General features: G+C 45.4%; 2 long non-coding RNA genes across 2 annotated transcripts; one reads left to right on the top strand and one right to left on the bottom strand.

Moving 5' to 3' along the window:
* Nucleotides 1-3205: 3205 nt before the first annotated feature.
* Nucleotides 3206-13420, bottom strand: LOC311597867. The gene is made up of 4 exons (XR_014779377.1): nt 13291-13420; nt 11967-12080; nt 9645-9761; nt 3206-3524 (listed from the first exon to the last, which is right to left on the bottom strand). It is a non-coding gene; the product is annotated as an uncharacterized lncRNA (long non-coding RNA).
* LOC311597870 lies at nt 8432-15908 on the top strand. The gene is made up of 3 exons (XR_014779378.1): nt 8432-8577; nt 13875-13965; nt 15808-15908. It is a non-coding gene; the product is annotated as an uncharacterized lncRNA (long non-coding RNA).
* Nucleotides 15909-16444: the final 536 nt, after the last annotated feature.

Here is a 16444-nt window from a genome sequence, read left to right as displayed (position 1 = left end):
ACACACACACACACACACACACACACAATCCACAGCTGGGCATAGTGGTGAACACCTGCAATCCCAGCACTCTGGGAGGCAGAGGCAGGTGGATCTCTGTGAGTTCGAGCCCAGCCTGGTTTACAGAGGGAGTCCAGGGCAGCCAAGGCTACACAGAGAAACCCTGTCTCAAAAACCTAAAACAAAACAAAATGCAGAAGAAATCCCATGAGAACTATAAGTAAAAGATTTTTTATAGTTAATATCTGCATATCAAAGAGGCCTTCATATTGAGACTCAAAAGACAATCTAACACAAGTGGTGTAAGTAAAATAAGCAAATGAGCACTTTATTGGAAATGTCTCCAAATGTCCACAAACAGATGGGTGCGCTGTATATCCTGGAGGCTGGTGGGGTGGCTGAGATAGAGAGCACCTGCAGAGACAGAGGCTGCCACGGTGACCTTGGCCAGTTATGGACCATCCCCACGCTTTGGTGCCATGATCTTACTGATGGAGATGCTCATGGTCTTACTGATGGAGATGCTCACACTACCTGAATCCTGGGTTGCCGGAAAGGTGAAGGCCTAGCACATGACAAGGGTGCCATCTGCAGCCTGCACACACGCCAAGCCTGGTGCGTAGCAAAGCATTAGATACATGTTTGCTGAAGTTGTGAATCAGGAAAAATGCAAATTAGGGTAACCTCACCCATGGATCTGGCAAACACAGAGTGCGCAGCTGGTTGGGAACCGCAGCTGAGATGTGGAAACAGTGTGGCACCATCCTTTCGAGGGTGTGTTCTGGCAGTTACCACTTAGCACGTCAGAGCTACAACATCCTTTGACTCATCACTTCAACTCCAAGGGTGTGTTTTGCAGAAATAAGGCTGCCTGTACAGGGATAGTGACCTCAAACAGCAGGAAACAGGGTGGAAATGTAAGGAGAGGAAGATGAGCAACTAGGCGTAGTCCTAATATTGTAATATTATGCCATCTTTAGTGTTTTATTCGTTTTCTTGGGGAGAAATTTTTGACAATATGATTTTTAGTGATAAAAACAAATTTCAGAAAACATGGGTGTCTTCATTTCAATGAGAGTGACTCCCATAGGCTCATATATTTGTATGCTTGGTCCCCAGTTGGTAGAATGGTTTGAGAAGGTGTGACCTTGTTGGAAGAAGTGTCACCAATGGCAGGAGTTAAGGTTTCAAAAGCCTATGCCATTCTCAGTAGCTCTCTTTGTCTCCGACTCTATCTCTGTGTCTGTCTGTCTGTCTGTCTGTCTGTCTGTCTGTCTCTCTCCCTCTCCCTTTCTCCCTTCCTCCCCCTCCTCTCTCCCTCCCCCTCTCATGACTACTTTCTCCCTCTGTCCTCTGCCCTGTGCTTGTGGGTCAGGATGCGAGCGCTCAGTTCCTGCTCCTGCTCCAGCACCACACTTGCTTACCTGCTGTCATGCTCCCTGGCATAGTTGTCAGGATTTCAGCAGACCAGCAATTCAACCAAAATTCAACCAAAGTTGCTGCTGGAACCTGGAACAGCAGCTGGAACCCACAGCCCGAAGTGTTCTCTAGAGCGGTCTCTCAGGAGCGTCTTGGGATGAACAGCCAAACAATATGAAGACCCAAAAAGCCCCGCCTCCTTTTTTGGGCTCATGTATGTATCTCTCTCAGAATCTGTACTAAGATGTATTTCAGCTGGCAAAAACCAAGCCCCTACACAAGGTGGTTCATCTTCTAGTGGATTAACATCACCTGATCTCTCACAAGTCTGTTCCCCATTCCACACTTGAGATAAAAACAAAAACATGTTTACATTCACCACAGTAACCCCCAATAAACTTTCTTCTGTACATTGCCTTAACCATGGTGTCTTTGCAGCAATAGAAAAGGAACTCATACAGTGGGGGAGGATATATTTGCATAACACATATTGACAACACTTAAATATGTGTATATGCATTTGCATATTGTTAAGTGGAAACAGGAATTCGAGAACAAGTAAATACAGGGCTGCTGCTGGTTTCCTACCTGCCTTGTGGTCAGGTCATGTGTGTGTGTGTGTGTGGAATCAATTCAAGCACAAAGAAATATAGGAAGCTAAATGAAGTGCTCTGACATCCTGCTGCTTGTAAATAATCACCAGTAATGTCTTAGATTTATCTTTCATACATTTCTTTATGTATACTCACAGTGTCTCATAAATGAAACAAAGGCTGGCCTTTTAAATCACGTACTCCTTTATAGACAAAATACATCAAAGCTAGTCTCATTTTGTGGGGAAAAAAAATCTCAACACAACCTCACACTGAGGGCTTATTGCATGGGTAAAGTTCTGGACTAACGTCAGGAGGTATTGAGACATGGTGGTCATTAAACTAGTGACATGAATCTGAACAAGTGCTCTGGGCTCCGAGCCCCCCTGTAACAGGAGGGTTAGGTGGATGACCTCTGACCTCTGCACTTTCCTTCTGCTCTAGCAGTCCATGGTGCGGAGAGTCAAGTGCCTGTAGGAAAGTCAGAATAATATGCCAGAAGGAAGATGCAGACTGAAGAGACAGCGCCGAGGTGAAGTACCCCTTGGTATTACAGCACATCCTTGGGTGGAGGGTTCCTTGCTCAAGAAATGGAACATTAGCTATTACACTGCAGAGCTGTAAAGACTGATCGGAAAATATAGGTAGATTGGCCCAGACAGTTGGCTTAGCAGTGAAGAGCACTTTTTCTTGCGGAGGACCTGGGTTTAGGTCTTATCACCCACATAGAGGCTTACAGCTGTTTGTAACTCCAGTTCCAGGGATCTGATGCCCTCTTCTGAGTGCCAGGCATGCAAGAAGTGCACAGACATGCCCGCAGACAGATAAAATAAAGTGAGTAAGTCTAAAAGAGAGTTTAAAGAAAAAAAATACAAGTCATGAGGCATACATACATACATACGTATACATGTATGTAAGTACGGATGAATGCACGTGTATATATGTATTATCGGGTAAATCATATGATTTGTAAATAAATCATATTGCTTATTTACATGCATAGTATATACATTTTGTATTACTATATATTATATAACATTCAGTGATCATATGCATAGCTTATGTTTTATGAACACATGCATATATGCATCTGTATATGCATATGAAAATATGCACAGCAGCACTTGTTTTCTAATTAATGCTAAAATAAGTGAAGCTGTTTGAAGTAAACAAATTAAACAACATACCTTATATAATCTTCAGAGGGTGACTTTGTTACCATAAGGTGAAACAGTTTAAAAATAGGGCATGAAATTCAATGAGGAGAAAACAAGGCAGCGATGGACCAGCAGCATAACTCTGCAGCCTTCTCTGGGCTCAGGTCTGTGCTTTCGATCTCCTGAGCAGCTAGATGGAACCGGTCTGTGTTAGAGAGGTTCGCACTGCGCCATCCGAGCAGGTGCTTCTGAAGCCGGCCTCTGGTTTAAGGGAGAGAAGAGTGGGCGTGTCTCTCCCCAGTGCCAATGCTCCACGTCAAGGGACATTTTAGAAATGTAAAGGCTGAACTTTGCACTGAAAGAGAACGAAATGCGAGAAAGCATTTTTTGCCCTGCGAGTCACCATTGCTTTGTATCCTGCCCCAGGAAGGAAAAGTGAAGTTCTCAGCTCAGACTTTGAGGAATCCCAGTTACTGCTGAGACTACTTCCGGGTGAAGCCAGTGAATCGGCCAGATTCTGGAACAGTCTTACTAAACAACAACAACAACAACAACAACAACAACAACAACAATCATTAGAAAGTTTCATCATGCAGATTCAATATTGACCCTTCAGTGTATATGAGCTGTAACAAAAGAGACAATTCTTTTGTTGTTTTTCTTTGTATTGAGACAGGATCTCACAATGTAGCCCAGTCTCAGACTCATGATCCTCTTGCCTCTGGGTCCTGGCAAGATACAATTCTTTAAAATTGGAAATTTTACAATTATTCACTCTGTATGGTAAATTTTAAAAACCATAAAATACTGAAAGTAATGTGTAAATGGAAGCTATTTTGAATACAGAGAGACTCACAGCTTGGGTAAAGAACAAGAAGGTAAACAAATGGGTAGGAGAATTTGGAGAGAGATATTTTTCATTACATAAATGTATACACTTTCATGACATAAATGTCTAAGACAGGAATATGTTATTGGGGCCTGGATGACTGTCTTGCTAGCTACCAGCATGGCAGAGAGAAAGACATTCTACAAGGAAAACAGATAGATGCTCGGGGTGGCTTAGGAAATTTTCCTTTTTCCAAAGAAATATGTTTAGGGGACTGTCATTCATGTGTGCATCTACTACTACCTGTATGCACGAGAGGGTGCAGTTATCTATCTGTCTGTCTATCTATCTATCTATCATCTATCTATCTATCTATCTATCTATCATCTATTGTTGTGCATGTGTGCATGTTTGAGTGCATGAGGGAATGTGCAGCCTTGATTGCTATCTTCAAGAACAAAGTCTTGAGACAGCATCTCTCAGGCTGAAGAGATGGCTAAAGGTTAGGTTCACAGCCAAAAATATAAGGCACAGGGTCTCTCATTAACCTGGAGCTTACCAATCAGGCAGGACTGGCTGGCCAAGAGCCCCAAGGAGCCTGTCTGTGCCTCTCCATCACTGGGACCACACACTACTACAACCCCAACATTTTTTCACAGATTCTGTGGATCTAGGCAGCATTTTACCTACTGAGCCATCCTCCTGGCCTTATTATTTGGTTTAAATGAAGACAAAATCATAGGTCCTTGAGGTGAAAGTTCTTAAAGGGACCTTCTAGGCTAGAAGTTATTTAGTTCTTGCAGAATCTTAACATATTTCATTAAAACGTTTGGGAATGCCAGCTCAGAGCTCTGAGTTGTGGAACACCAGAGACTTAATGGCCAGGCTTTTCGACCCAGAGACTTATCACCTGAAAATTAGATGCTTATTACTTCAGGTTTTCTAGGCGCTCAGGTCAGAGCAAGCGCTGGGCTTTCACAGCTAAAGGCTTGTGGCTCTAGGTCCTGAGAATGACAGGCTCATTGCTCTGAGCTTTTAAAATCATAGGCTTATAGCTCTGGGTGCTCAGGTCGGAGATTGCTCTGGGATTTAAGTCTCCAACCCTCTTGATGTTCAGCTTCTGGGACCCCTGTCAGCTCCTGGCGGCTCTCTGAGGGGCATGCAGCCTTTGCGGTCTTGGGTCTTCATACTCATTTACCTTTGACTTTCAGAGTCTCATGCTCTGCCATCTCAGCTCTCTGTAGTTTTCTGTTCCCATGTAGTCTCTGGAGCTCCTTGGCTGTCTTTTTTTCTGTTGTTGTTGAGTGGGAAGTCCCAGGGTTTTGCGTTCCCTTCCTCTCCCCCCTCCTCAGTAGTTCACAAACAAGCAATGAAAAGCTTGCTCAGGAGAGAACTTTTGTATTAGTTGGTTTTTTGTTTTGTTTGTTTGTTTTTTGATTAAGGTGACTTATAAAAGGAAAAGTTTCTTTTTAGCCTACAGTTTTCGAAGGACTAGGAGTCCATCATGATGTGGAGACGTGATAGCAGAGAGAGAGGGGGGGGGGGAAGAGAGAGAGAGAGAGAGAGAGGGAAGAGAGAGAGAGAGAGAGAGAGAGAGAGAGAGAGAGAGAGAGAGAGAGAGAGAGCACGCAAAGCATTTTACTTGTAGCTACCCAGCTGGGGAGCAAGTGTTCAAGTGTCTGAGCTCATGGGGCACAGTCTCATACAAACCACCATAGCTTTACTAGGGCCTAAGGTAACACTGACGGGCAATGGAAGGCAAGGCTCCCAGCTCCACACAAAGAGCCTGAGAAACAAGCTGCTTCTATAGCTGGAGAGGCTGGATGGCAAGTTCGTGCGTGGCTTCTGAACCTACAGCTAACACACAGCTGCCCATGCGCATGGCTTCTAGCTCTTCCAAACACACACCGCTCATGGGCTTGTTCTGTCACTGGAGTGGGAGAGAAGCAGGTACTCCCGTGAGAATCTTCCCAAGAGGGTTGGAGTCATCAGGAGGATACTGAGCTTTGTCATTGCTGAGGTGAAGCCTCTCAGAGCTGGTACAAGCTGTCTGGACCAACTACAGCCAGGCCTCCTCAGACAGATGTTGCAGCTTTAGCAGTAGACATGGAAACAACAGATTTAATCTTTCTTTCTTTCTTTTTTCAGTTTTTCGAGAAAGTGTTTCTCTGTGTGTAGCCTTGGCTGCCCTTGAACTCACAGAGATCAGCCTTCTGGGATTAAAGGCGTGTGCCACCACCAGCCAGGTGATTCATTTTTAATTTATGTATTTACTTTACATCCCAATCATAGCCCTCTTCCTCCTCTCCTCCCAGCCTCCTCCCCCAGCCTCCTGCCCCCTTAGAAAAGGGGAGCCCCCACCCTACCAACCCACCCCACCACATCAAGTTGCATCAGGACTAAGCTCATCCTCAGCCACTGAGGGCTGGCAAGGCATTCTCATTAGGGGGAAGTGACTGAAAAGCAGGCAACTTCCAAAGAGTCCCTGTCATAGACAGCACCTGCTCCCTTTATTAGGCGACCCACATGAAGATCAAGCTGCCCATTGGTTACATATGTGAAGGGGGTCCTAGGTCTGGTCCACGCATGCTCTTTGGTTGGTGCTTCTAGCTCTGTAAGCTCCCATGGGCCCAGGTTGGTTGACTCTGTTGGTCTTCTTGCGGCGTTCTTTCCCTTCTTATCCTCCCTCCCCACTACTCTTCCACAGGATTCCCTGAGGAGGCAGCAGATTTTAAGCCTCAAATGGAGTCCATGAATTGTTCAAAGCACTCAGGCAAGGGGGAGTGTCTGACAGCTGTCAATCAAATATTCCAGCAGCTCCAGCACAGCTCCAATCATGTAAAAAGGGGAAAACATCAAAGGGTACTGGCTGAAGACCTATTATGAAGTCAATGTTGTTAGCCTTGCTTGATGCCTGCTTAAATACTCTTAGGGAGAATCCGGTCACTCTAGTGTCTCTGAATCGAGACTCCCGGATTTGAAGTATGAGATCACAACGTCACCCACTCACGGGATGTAACAAGCTATAAAAACAGTGTCATACTTTCTCAGCGACGGCTCTCCATCCCTCTGTGGCAACTTTCTTGGAGATATTCCTCTAGAATCAAGTTCAGCATCTCCTAAAGGCACTCGTCATGGTAATCTGCTCCCCGGGTTACATCCCAATTTTGTCTCAATTTGTTATTTTCTTCTTCATTTTAGACTTCTTTTCTCATTGGAGTGTGCTTTGCATATTCATGCATTTGTGTTCATTTCTTCTTGTGTATTTTTAAAGTTATATTTTTAGTGTCTTTGGTTTGCGATTGGTAATATTGTAAGCTGTTTAAAATGTCTTTGGGGGAGGCTGGAGAGATGGCTCAGCACTTAAGAACGCTGATTGCTCTTCCAAAGGAACTGGGGCTGAGTCCCAGCATCCACACGGTGGCTAACAACCATTTGTAACTCCAGTTCCAGGGGCTCCACCTCCCTTTTCTTCTGTGGGAACTACATGTGTGTAGTGTACAATCATACAAGCAAAGCACCCATACACATAAAAAATTAATGAATAAAAACACAAATGAATTTTAAATCTTTAGAGACCCCTCTCTTACACACACACACACACGCACACACACACACACACCAGAAGTAGATGAATGTTGATAAGGTGAATGTTGCTAAACTAAAGTGAATATAAAAAGATCACTAGGTTAGGTAGCATTTATTGTTATTTATATAGTTTATATAAGGCAGTTTACCTTGCCCTAATAATTTATTTTAATTTTTAATTTGTTCACTTTACATTCTGATTGTAGCCCCCCTGACTGCCCTAATAATTTTGAATTACTAGAAGATTAAAGACTAAGAGACACGCTGGATAATTTAATAACAGCATCACTTCTCGAGCACTCAGCCATGTGGCGCAGAAGAGGGACTGACTGGCATCAATTTCCGGTTCTCACAGCGTTTGTTTCTATCTTAAGGGAAAAGTGAAGCCCAGAGCAAGTACATTTTCTTTGAATTCATCCAGCTGGCGAGTGATGGCCTTGAGCTATTAGTGTCTGGGAGGTCTGACTCTTCGGCTCACCAGCTGTTTTGTGTATCATGCAACCTCACCTACCAAACTGTATCCGGCAATGGCCGCGAAGGCCACCATACCAGCTGCTGTGTTGACTTTAAAATATGTCCACACACCCTTTGGCTTTTTTTTTTTCTCCCCTCTAAGAGACAGTTGAATTCTATAGTGGATTGTAATTTGAATGTAGCAACTCACTTCCAGAAAACAGAATATAGAGAGGAAAGGACAGAGCGACTTCCGAGATCAGCCTGAAGTGCCTCGCAACTGTCTCTTTGATGCGCGCGGGGGTGGGGTGGGTGGTGGTGGTGGTGGTCAGCTACCACATTATGAGGACTCTCAGCGATGGTGAAGTTGAGACCTTCTGCGGATAGGCAGTGAGAAACTGTCGAGAGTCGCATGTGTGGAAGTGTGGACCCTCCAGTCCAGGTCAAGCTCACAGGTGATGTCCGCTCTGGCTTCTACCTTAGGAGACATCTAAGCCAGAACCATCAGCCCACCTAGCCTTCAATTCCTGGCCCGCAGGTACTGTGGATGTTTGGTTATCTTTTTATGCCTGCTAGTGCCGGGGTGACTTGTTACGGACAGGTGCTATAGACCACGTGGTACTGGAAGCCTTTGCCCCCGGGCTTTGTGAACGTTCTTGGCAGTGGCTGCTAGGGCTTTGCCTGTAGCTATTCCTGCTTCCTTGTTTCTACTCAGCTTAGTTTATGTTGCCCATGGCTGTCAAACACAACAGGGCAGGGGAGCGCTGCTTTTTCTCTTTATCTGGCTCTCATGCTAAGTAACCCAGACGCGTGAGAACGTGGGAGGGAAGTCCAATTAGAAGGCCTGGCCTGGGGCGGCAGGGATGGCTCAGTAGATAAAGTGCTCTCTGAGCCAGCCCGTACTTGCAAGCTGGTCACGAACTTCTTCTAGGGAAGCTGAGACAGAGCCTCCGCGTATGGATCTGGTCAGCTAAAGTGGTCGAATCAATCAGTGCGGTTCGGATTCAGCGAGAGACTCTCCCTCCTTGAAAAGAGGAAATACCTGCTGTCAGCTTCCGGCCTCCGCATGTGCGAACACACAGATGATACCTTCGCACGATACACCCCCACACTAGAACATGCGTGCAACCCTCATAAACCTAAATTAAAGGGGGAAAAACTCCATCTATTCTGAGTGAGCAAAGGCTTGCCAAATCTTGCTGAGGCCCCTGATATATGAGACAGATGATGTGGACAGGACGGGTTAAAGCAATCATTTACACACACACACACACACACACACACACACACACACACACACACAGGGAAAATGCAGCGGAGGGCTATAAGGGAGCATAAAGGGAGCAGTGCACTGTGGTAGGCAGGCAGAGTAGCATGGTTTTGGAGGGGTCCTTTGAACAGAAAGGCAAACACTGACACACTGCAGGATGAGGACTCGTGCTGTGGTAGAGTTAATGGCGGCGTGGAAGAAGAGGAAAGGCACACGAGGGTTTCTGCGTAAGGGTTCATATGACAAATCCCCGGGTTACAGAGCTTTAGAAAAACCATCTCCACAGATCGCTTGTGCACTTTTAGTCAGATACTCATGAGAAGTAGGTAGCTTACAGTGTCTGCTGTTAGGCCTGGCTATTTCCAGAAAGCCAAATTCAGCATCTTTTGCCCTCCACTGAAGAGGCCACCAGTGTATCTCAGGGGCCGAAGTCGTTGGCACTTAGCTTCTTTCTAGAAAATGAACGAGCGTATACATTCCCATTTGCCCTCAACTTTTCCCACATATGCTGTGCCTTCTCCCCCGCCCCTGTGCCACCTCGAGTTGCCATGCAATGCCTGTGAGCTCTGTGTTTTTGCTGCTGTTCACGGAGGCAGATCTCATCAGCTGGTTAAAAATGCCCAGACTATTCCAGGCCAGGTCAGGAGCTGTGTAGAAAGAACCCACCCTCAGTGTGCCCCATCACACGCTATGATGCAGCACACATTTTTTAAAAAGGCAAACAATCGCAGATGTGTGATGTACACGGCCCAGGGTGTGGCAGCTTCTCCCAGGAAGATTTTGATGGAGGAGTGGGGAACGGCCCGTAGGGTCCCTTCCCATCCTCTCTGGAGGACAAGGACCACATCAGCTCAGGTACATGGGCTCATTGAGAGGGACAGTGACCCACCACACAGTGGGGGCCCCTACGCCTCCCCGGAATCAGTCTCCAGTCCCCAGGAAAGCAAGAGTTGCCCTGACAGAAAAAAAGATGAAAGATGCCTCAGCCCCCACATGTCCTATTTTTAATTGATTTGACACAGACTCTTCAATCAAGGTATTAATATTTAATTGTCCTGTCAGGTCAGATCCTTCCCAGTCTGATGGTTAAAAATGGCTTGGGATAGAGGAGGAGATGAAGTCGTGGGGCCTCAGGAAATGAAAAGAGTGAGGGGCTGGCCCAGAGTGGGTGACCATCTCAGAGACATGGAGGAGGAGACATTGCTGACACTGGGGTCCTGGGAGGCAGACATCTCACTCGTTTTTGTCGCTCTGTTCTTTTTTTATACACGTGGAAGTGCTCAGTGCTTTTTTATTTATTCCCCGCCCCCCAGTCCGTTAAGAAACTATGTTGGGATTTAGGCAGTTAGGTGTCTTCAATGAAATATTGGTAAGGCGGGATCTGGGGAAGAGGGTTGCGGGTTCATTCAGTTTTTGACATTGTGATGCAAACTTCACACAAGAGGACTACACAATTGAGTTAGAAAAGAAAAATAAAGCCAATGCTGTCTTGGGTAAATTTATGGATTTCTGTTAGTCTGCATTCACAGCTGTCTGTGTGTAGACCCCAGGCTGCAGCCTGGATGTTCCTAGCAGCGGGTAATGCATTCCTGTCTCTTTGGTTTCTGAATTTGAGAAGAGGCTAGTGGTGCTTTGACTCAGGGTCCCAACCAGATAGTCCCAATGAGACCTGATTTTTCCAGGCACATTTCTTTGGAAACAGTGTCCACCATCTTGGCTGCCCAGTGTCAGAGTAGCAAAGAAAAATGGCCGGGGACTATTTTAAGTAAAAGCACTTGCAGAGACAGCTAATAAATGTTTCATTGTGACTCATTCATATGCTATTAGTAGGCAGGAAATGAAAGGGGCAGAGCTAAATTCCATTCATTTTCAGTTTCTCCCTTTATTCCTCCGTGTGTGTGTGTGTGTGTGTGTGTGTGTGTGTGTGTGTGTGTGTATGTGTGTGTGTGTGAGAGAGAGGGGAGGGGAAGACAGAGGGGGGAGGGAGAGAGAGAGAGAGAGAGAGAGAGAGAGAGAGAGAGAGAGAGAGAGAGAGAGAGAGAGAGAGAGAGAGTTACCATGTGTATGTGTGCAGGTACCTGTGCAGGTGTGTGGAGGCCAAAGGAAGGCCTTGGGTGTCATTTCTCAGGTGCAATTCACCTTAAAACAACAACAACAACAACAACCATAACACTACCACACCTGGCTTTTTAACCTGGGTTCTTGCAATCTGGCTCAGGATTTATGCTTGTCAACGGAGCTATCTCCCCAGCTCTCTTTCCTCCTTTTACAAAGAAACTAAGAGGCAAAGTTAGTCTTAAAGGTCCCTGGGGTAAAGGGCTTTGCCTTTTGAGCCGCCATGCCCAGACCCTTCCTCCAGGGCCCAGTCACTTCTGATCTTTTGGAACAAAACCTCAACAAATCTGATAGTCACAGGGAATCACATTGACATAATGTTTCATTTTCACTGTGCCCGATGAAACAGAGCTGATCCCAATATGCTGTTCATCTCTCCAAGTCTGCAAGCTTTGGGGCATTGATTCTCTCTGAAGCAGAGTTTGGAGGTTTGGCCTATCTAGGATGGTCTCAGCACTTAATAGGAGAAAGGGGAACATGTCGGACAACCTCTACTGAGTTCTGGGCAGTGACCATTGGGAGAACTGCCTCTTCCCACATACCTGCTGGATGCTCCGTCTGGACTCTTGATCAAATAAAACTGAACTCCTCTTGGCATAGGAACATGGAGGATTTGTAGCATATTTTCAAATGCAGGAAGTTTTCCAGAAAGATGTCTGTTGTAGAATCAGGGAAAGGCTGCGTTTTGTATTGCTCAGAACTTTACTAAGATTTGTTCCCCTTTTAGAAAACACATCAACACATAGGTAAACACACACACACACACACACACACACACACACACACACGTCAAATGGTGCCATCCCTGGGCAGGGAGGCCTGGGCTGTATACAAAAGCCTGGTGGAGCAAGCCAGGGAGCAGGCCAGGAAGCAGCCTCGCCCTGTTCCTGCTGTGACTTCCTTGACCTTGGCTTGCCTCAATGATGGCCTGTAATCTGTAAATCAGATAAACTCTTTCCTTCCCAGGCTGCTTTGGTCATGGTGTTCTATCCCAGCAGCAGAAGACAAACTAGAACACTGGTTAGCCATAAAGACATCTATGCATAGAAACACTTAGAGAACTTGCTGGTTCTTTTCAGCTAGTTTGACCAAAGTATTACTCTTGCAAACAAAGGGACACAGTATAATGAAAGTATAAGGACTCTGATATTCCGAAACAGATAAACTGATAGTAGAAGGGTGTGACAATTAATTTTGTCAACTTGATATAAGCTAGAATCACCTGGGAAGAGGGTCTCAAGACATTGCCTAGATCACTTTGGCCTGTGGGTCTGTGGAGGTTTTTCTTGTTAATCTATATGGGAGGATCCAGCCCACTGTAGGTAGCAACATCCCCTAACAAGGGTCCCTGAGTTATATAGGAGCAGTCAAGCAAGTGTGCTTATTGGTCATAATTCATTTCTCTCTGCTCTTGGCTGTGGATGCGATGTAACTAGCGGTTTGAAGTTCCCGCTCTGACATCTCCACAGTTCCGGAATGGAACCTCGGAATTGTGAGCTAAAAGAAACCACGTCCTCCCTTAAATTGCATTTGACAGGCATTTAATCAGAGCAACAGAAATAGAACTAAAAGGGAAAGATGTGAGAAAACCAAGATGGCCTTCTGACATTTTCTTGTAAATCTTTAAAATAATTTCAGGTAAAATTGCAGACCATTTTCAACAAGCTGTGTTTCCTGAAAGCTCCATACTTGGGTAGATGTCATTCTCTCTGCTCTTGGGAGCTCTGGGTCTCATATTCATTCATTCATTCATTCATTCATTCATTCATTCCCCCCCCCTCGGCTTTTTTTTTTAATACAGGGTTTCTCTCTGTAGCCTTGGCTGTCCTGGACTCACTTTATAGACCAGGCTGGCTTTGAACTCACCTCTGCCTCTCTGAGTGCTGAGATTATAGGTGTGCACCATTGTGCCTGGCTCATTTTCTGTCTTTTGTCTGGAGAACGCCTATTCAACATTGCTTTGTTCCTTTTGCCTTCTTTTACTCCTCAGTAGTTGCCAAGGGTTGGGTAAAGAACTGGAGAACATACAGAGGACACGCCGCGCACCCATTCATTCAGAAGGCGTCCCTGGATGGTAGGCCTGGTGTCACTCAGAGGAAGGATAGCAGGCTACCAAGAAGAGACTTGATACCCTATGAGCATATACAGGGGGAGGAGGTCCCCCTCAGTCACAGTCATAGGGGAGGGGAATAAGGGGAAAATGGGAGGGAGGGAGGAATGGGAGGATACAAGGGATGGGATAACAATTGAGATGTAATATGAATAAATTAATAAAATATATTTTAAAAAAGAAAAAAAAGAAAAGCATAATAATAATAATAATAATAATAATAATAATAATAATAATAATAAAAGAAGGCCACGTTTAGCTTTTTCCTATGTTCCAGTCACAGCATTGGGTGGAGGGAACCCTCAGGCAAATGAATAAGATGACGTTCTTTTCCCACTAGCCTGTGACGAGTGTGAGGAGAGAGCATCATCCTTCATCTTTCACCGAGGACATGGTGCCTTTCCTATGGAAGATGCCATCCAGCTGCCCAGGTAGGAGACATCGCCTGTGGAAGGACGAGCTGGCCCTCCCTAAAGTCCACTGGGATGGTAATCATCCCCCTGGGATGTCCCCGTCAGAGGGTATGAAGAGGAGTGTGACAAACCTTAAAAGAAGATAAAGATTATCCCAACACATGGCCATCCAGACTTCAGCTATTTGAGAAAGAAAGCCCTGGACCCAGACAATAGGTGGAGCCGAGCAGAACTGTTCAGTGGGATCCATGGCAGGGGGCTGGTACAGTCAGGGATGCTGTTGTTGGGGAGCTTGGGAACAGCAGAGCTCGGAGAAGGACAAATGCTGGAGGCCCTGGGTGGGCATTTCTGGGAGGTGAGGTTCCCATGCCGGGAGACCGTTGGGGCCCTTGGAATAAGAAATAAAGAGACCATGGGGCTTACTGGTGAGCCAAGTTGACCACATAGATGAAAAAAAGTTAGCTAAGGCAGGACAGGGGAACTCTGGTTACTATGTCATCATATACAGACATTGTTCAGGCTAGTTCTCCATTTTTCTTTTCTTCCCTCCCTCCTTTTCTACTTACCTCCCTTCGTACATTTCTCCACTTCTCTTTCTTTCTTTCTTTCTTTTTTTTAGAGACAGGGTTTCTCTGTCTCTGTGTAGCCTTGGCTGTCCTGGACTTCCTTTGTAGACCAGGCTGGCCTCGAACTCACAGCGATCTACCTGCCTCTGCCTCCTGAGTGCTGGGATTCATTTCTCCACTTTTGCCCTAGGGACTAGGATAAATGCAGGGGTTGAGGTGAGGCCCTTAGGATGGCTGCCACCCAAGAAACTGTGGGTGGGAAGACAAAACTTCTTAGGTACTTACAGGCCAGTGTGGCGGGCAGAATATATGTGAGGTCTAAAAGAACGAGGATCAGGGAGCTAAGCTAGGGTCGTCGGGTCACCTTCTGAAGCAGGACGCCCCTGCTGAATGAGTCTGGAAGACTGAGAAGGAGAAAGGCTTCCGGTGGGCGTTGGAGGGGACGCCCCTTCCCAGAATTTCATTTTAGAAAAGTGATTACATTGTGAAGGATGGGGCTTTTTCTCTGGTCTGTTGTAGCCAAGTTACTGGGAAGACTCTAGTGATCTGTAGAGGAACCCCAACAGGGTAAGGGATTTATACAGAAAATGTGTGTGTATATGTGTGTGTGTGTGTGTGTGTGTGTGTGTGTGTGTGTAGCTGTTACCTAGGCTGACTTTGAATTCATGATAATCCTCCTGCTTCAGTACCCTGCTAGAGTGCTGGGGTTATAAGTATGAGCCACCACACCTAGCTTTATAGAGTAAATGTAAAATTTATACCTTGTAGGTATAAATTGTCACTAATTATAAATAAAACCATCCAAGTTTATGAGTTTCTATGAGCTAAGCTGGTTTTGAAGATTCATTTTAGTTACGTTTATTAAGGTATAATTAAACAACACAAAATACATCTTTTAAAAGTATTTGATGTATCCTTACTGTTAGTATACTGCCTCAGTCTGCCTAGCAACCTACCTGCCACCAGCAGTCTCCCTGCCCAGGAGTACATAAAAGGACAAATCCACCTTCTCTCTCTCTCTCTTTCTCTCTCTCTCTCTCTCTCTCTCTCTCTCTCTCTCTGTGTGTGTGTCTCTGTGTCTCTGTGTCTCTGTCTCTGTCTCTCTCTCTCTCACACACACACACAATCCTCTTTCTCTCTTTCTCTCTGGGGTACCTCTACCACTATAATAAACTTCTCCATATCATGTATGTTTTGTGGCACATATTTTATACTTCATATTTATCTTATATTTCATTTTTGTATTTAAAAATTACTCTAGGATTGACTTTGTATCCCTTTGTAACTTTCTCAGCTCAACTCCTTTGCAGCACCAATCTGTTTTTTGTTTTTGTCATTGTAATTTTCCATTATGTCACAGAATGGGAACTGGTGACTGGCACCCTTCGCTTCGCCAAATGCTGAAGGTATTCTCCCTTGTTGCATCTATCCTTTCTGTCACTTTTGTTGTGTCATATGGCTCTACCATGACTGCTAAGTCATTCTCCAGGCAACAGACGTCTGGGAAGTGTATGCCTTTTGGAGCTCATGAGTAGAATTGCCATGGACAGGATACAAGTCTTGGGTGGGTGGGAGTCCTTCTCTTGAATGTGGGATTTTTGAGTAACATGTTGGGAAGATATCCCCCAATTCTGGGGTACTTGTGACCACACCAAGATTGTATGTGGGTGCTGGGGTTCAAACTCCTCATGATTGTTCAGCAAATGATGTTATCCACTGAGCCATCTCCCAGCCCATGATTTTATTTTTCAAGACAAGGTTTTATGTGAGCCTTGCTAGATAGCTGAGGGTGACTTCCTGGCTCTACCTTCTGTGCTGGAATTACAGGTCTGGACTTGCCACATCTAGCAGCAGCACCATTTACTGAAAAGACAATCTGTGCTGGGTGTGTTGGCATTCATTTGTGACCTTAGGGCTCCAGAGGCTGAGGT

The sequence above is a fragment of the Acomys minous genome (assembly GCF_964271855.1).
Source record: "Acomys minous genome assembly, chromosome: 1".
NCBI lineage: Eukaryota > Metazoa > Chordata > Mammalia > Rodentia > Muridae > Acomys > Acomys minous.
Note: the sequence above shows the minus strand (reverse complement) of the source record. Positions and strands in the feature narration are given on the sequence as shown.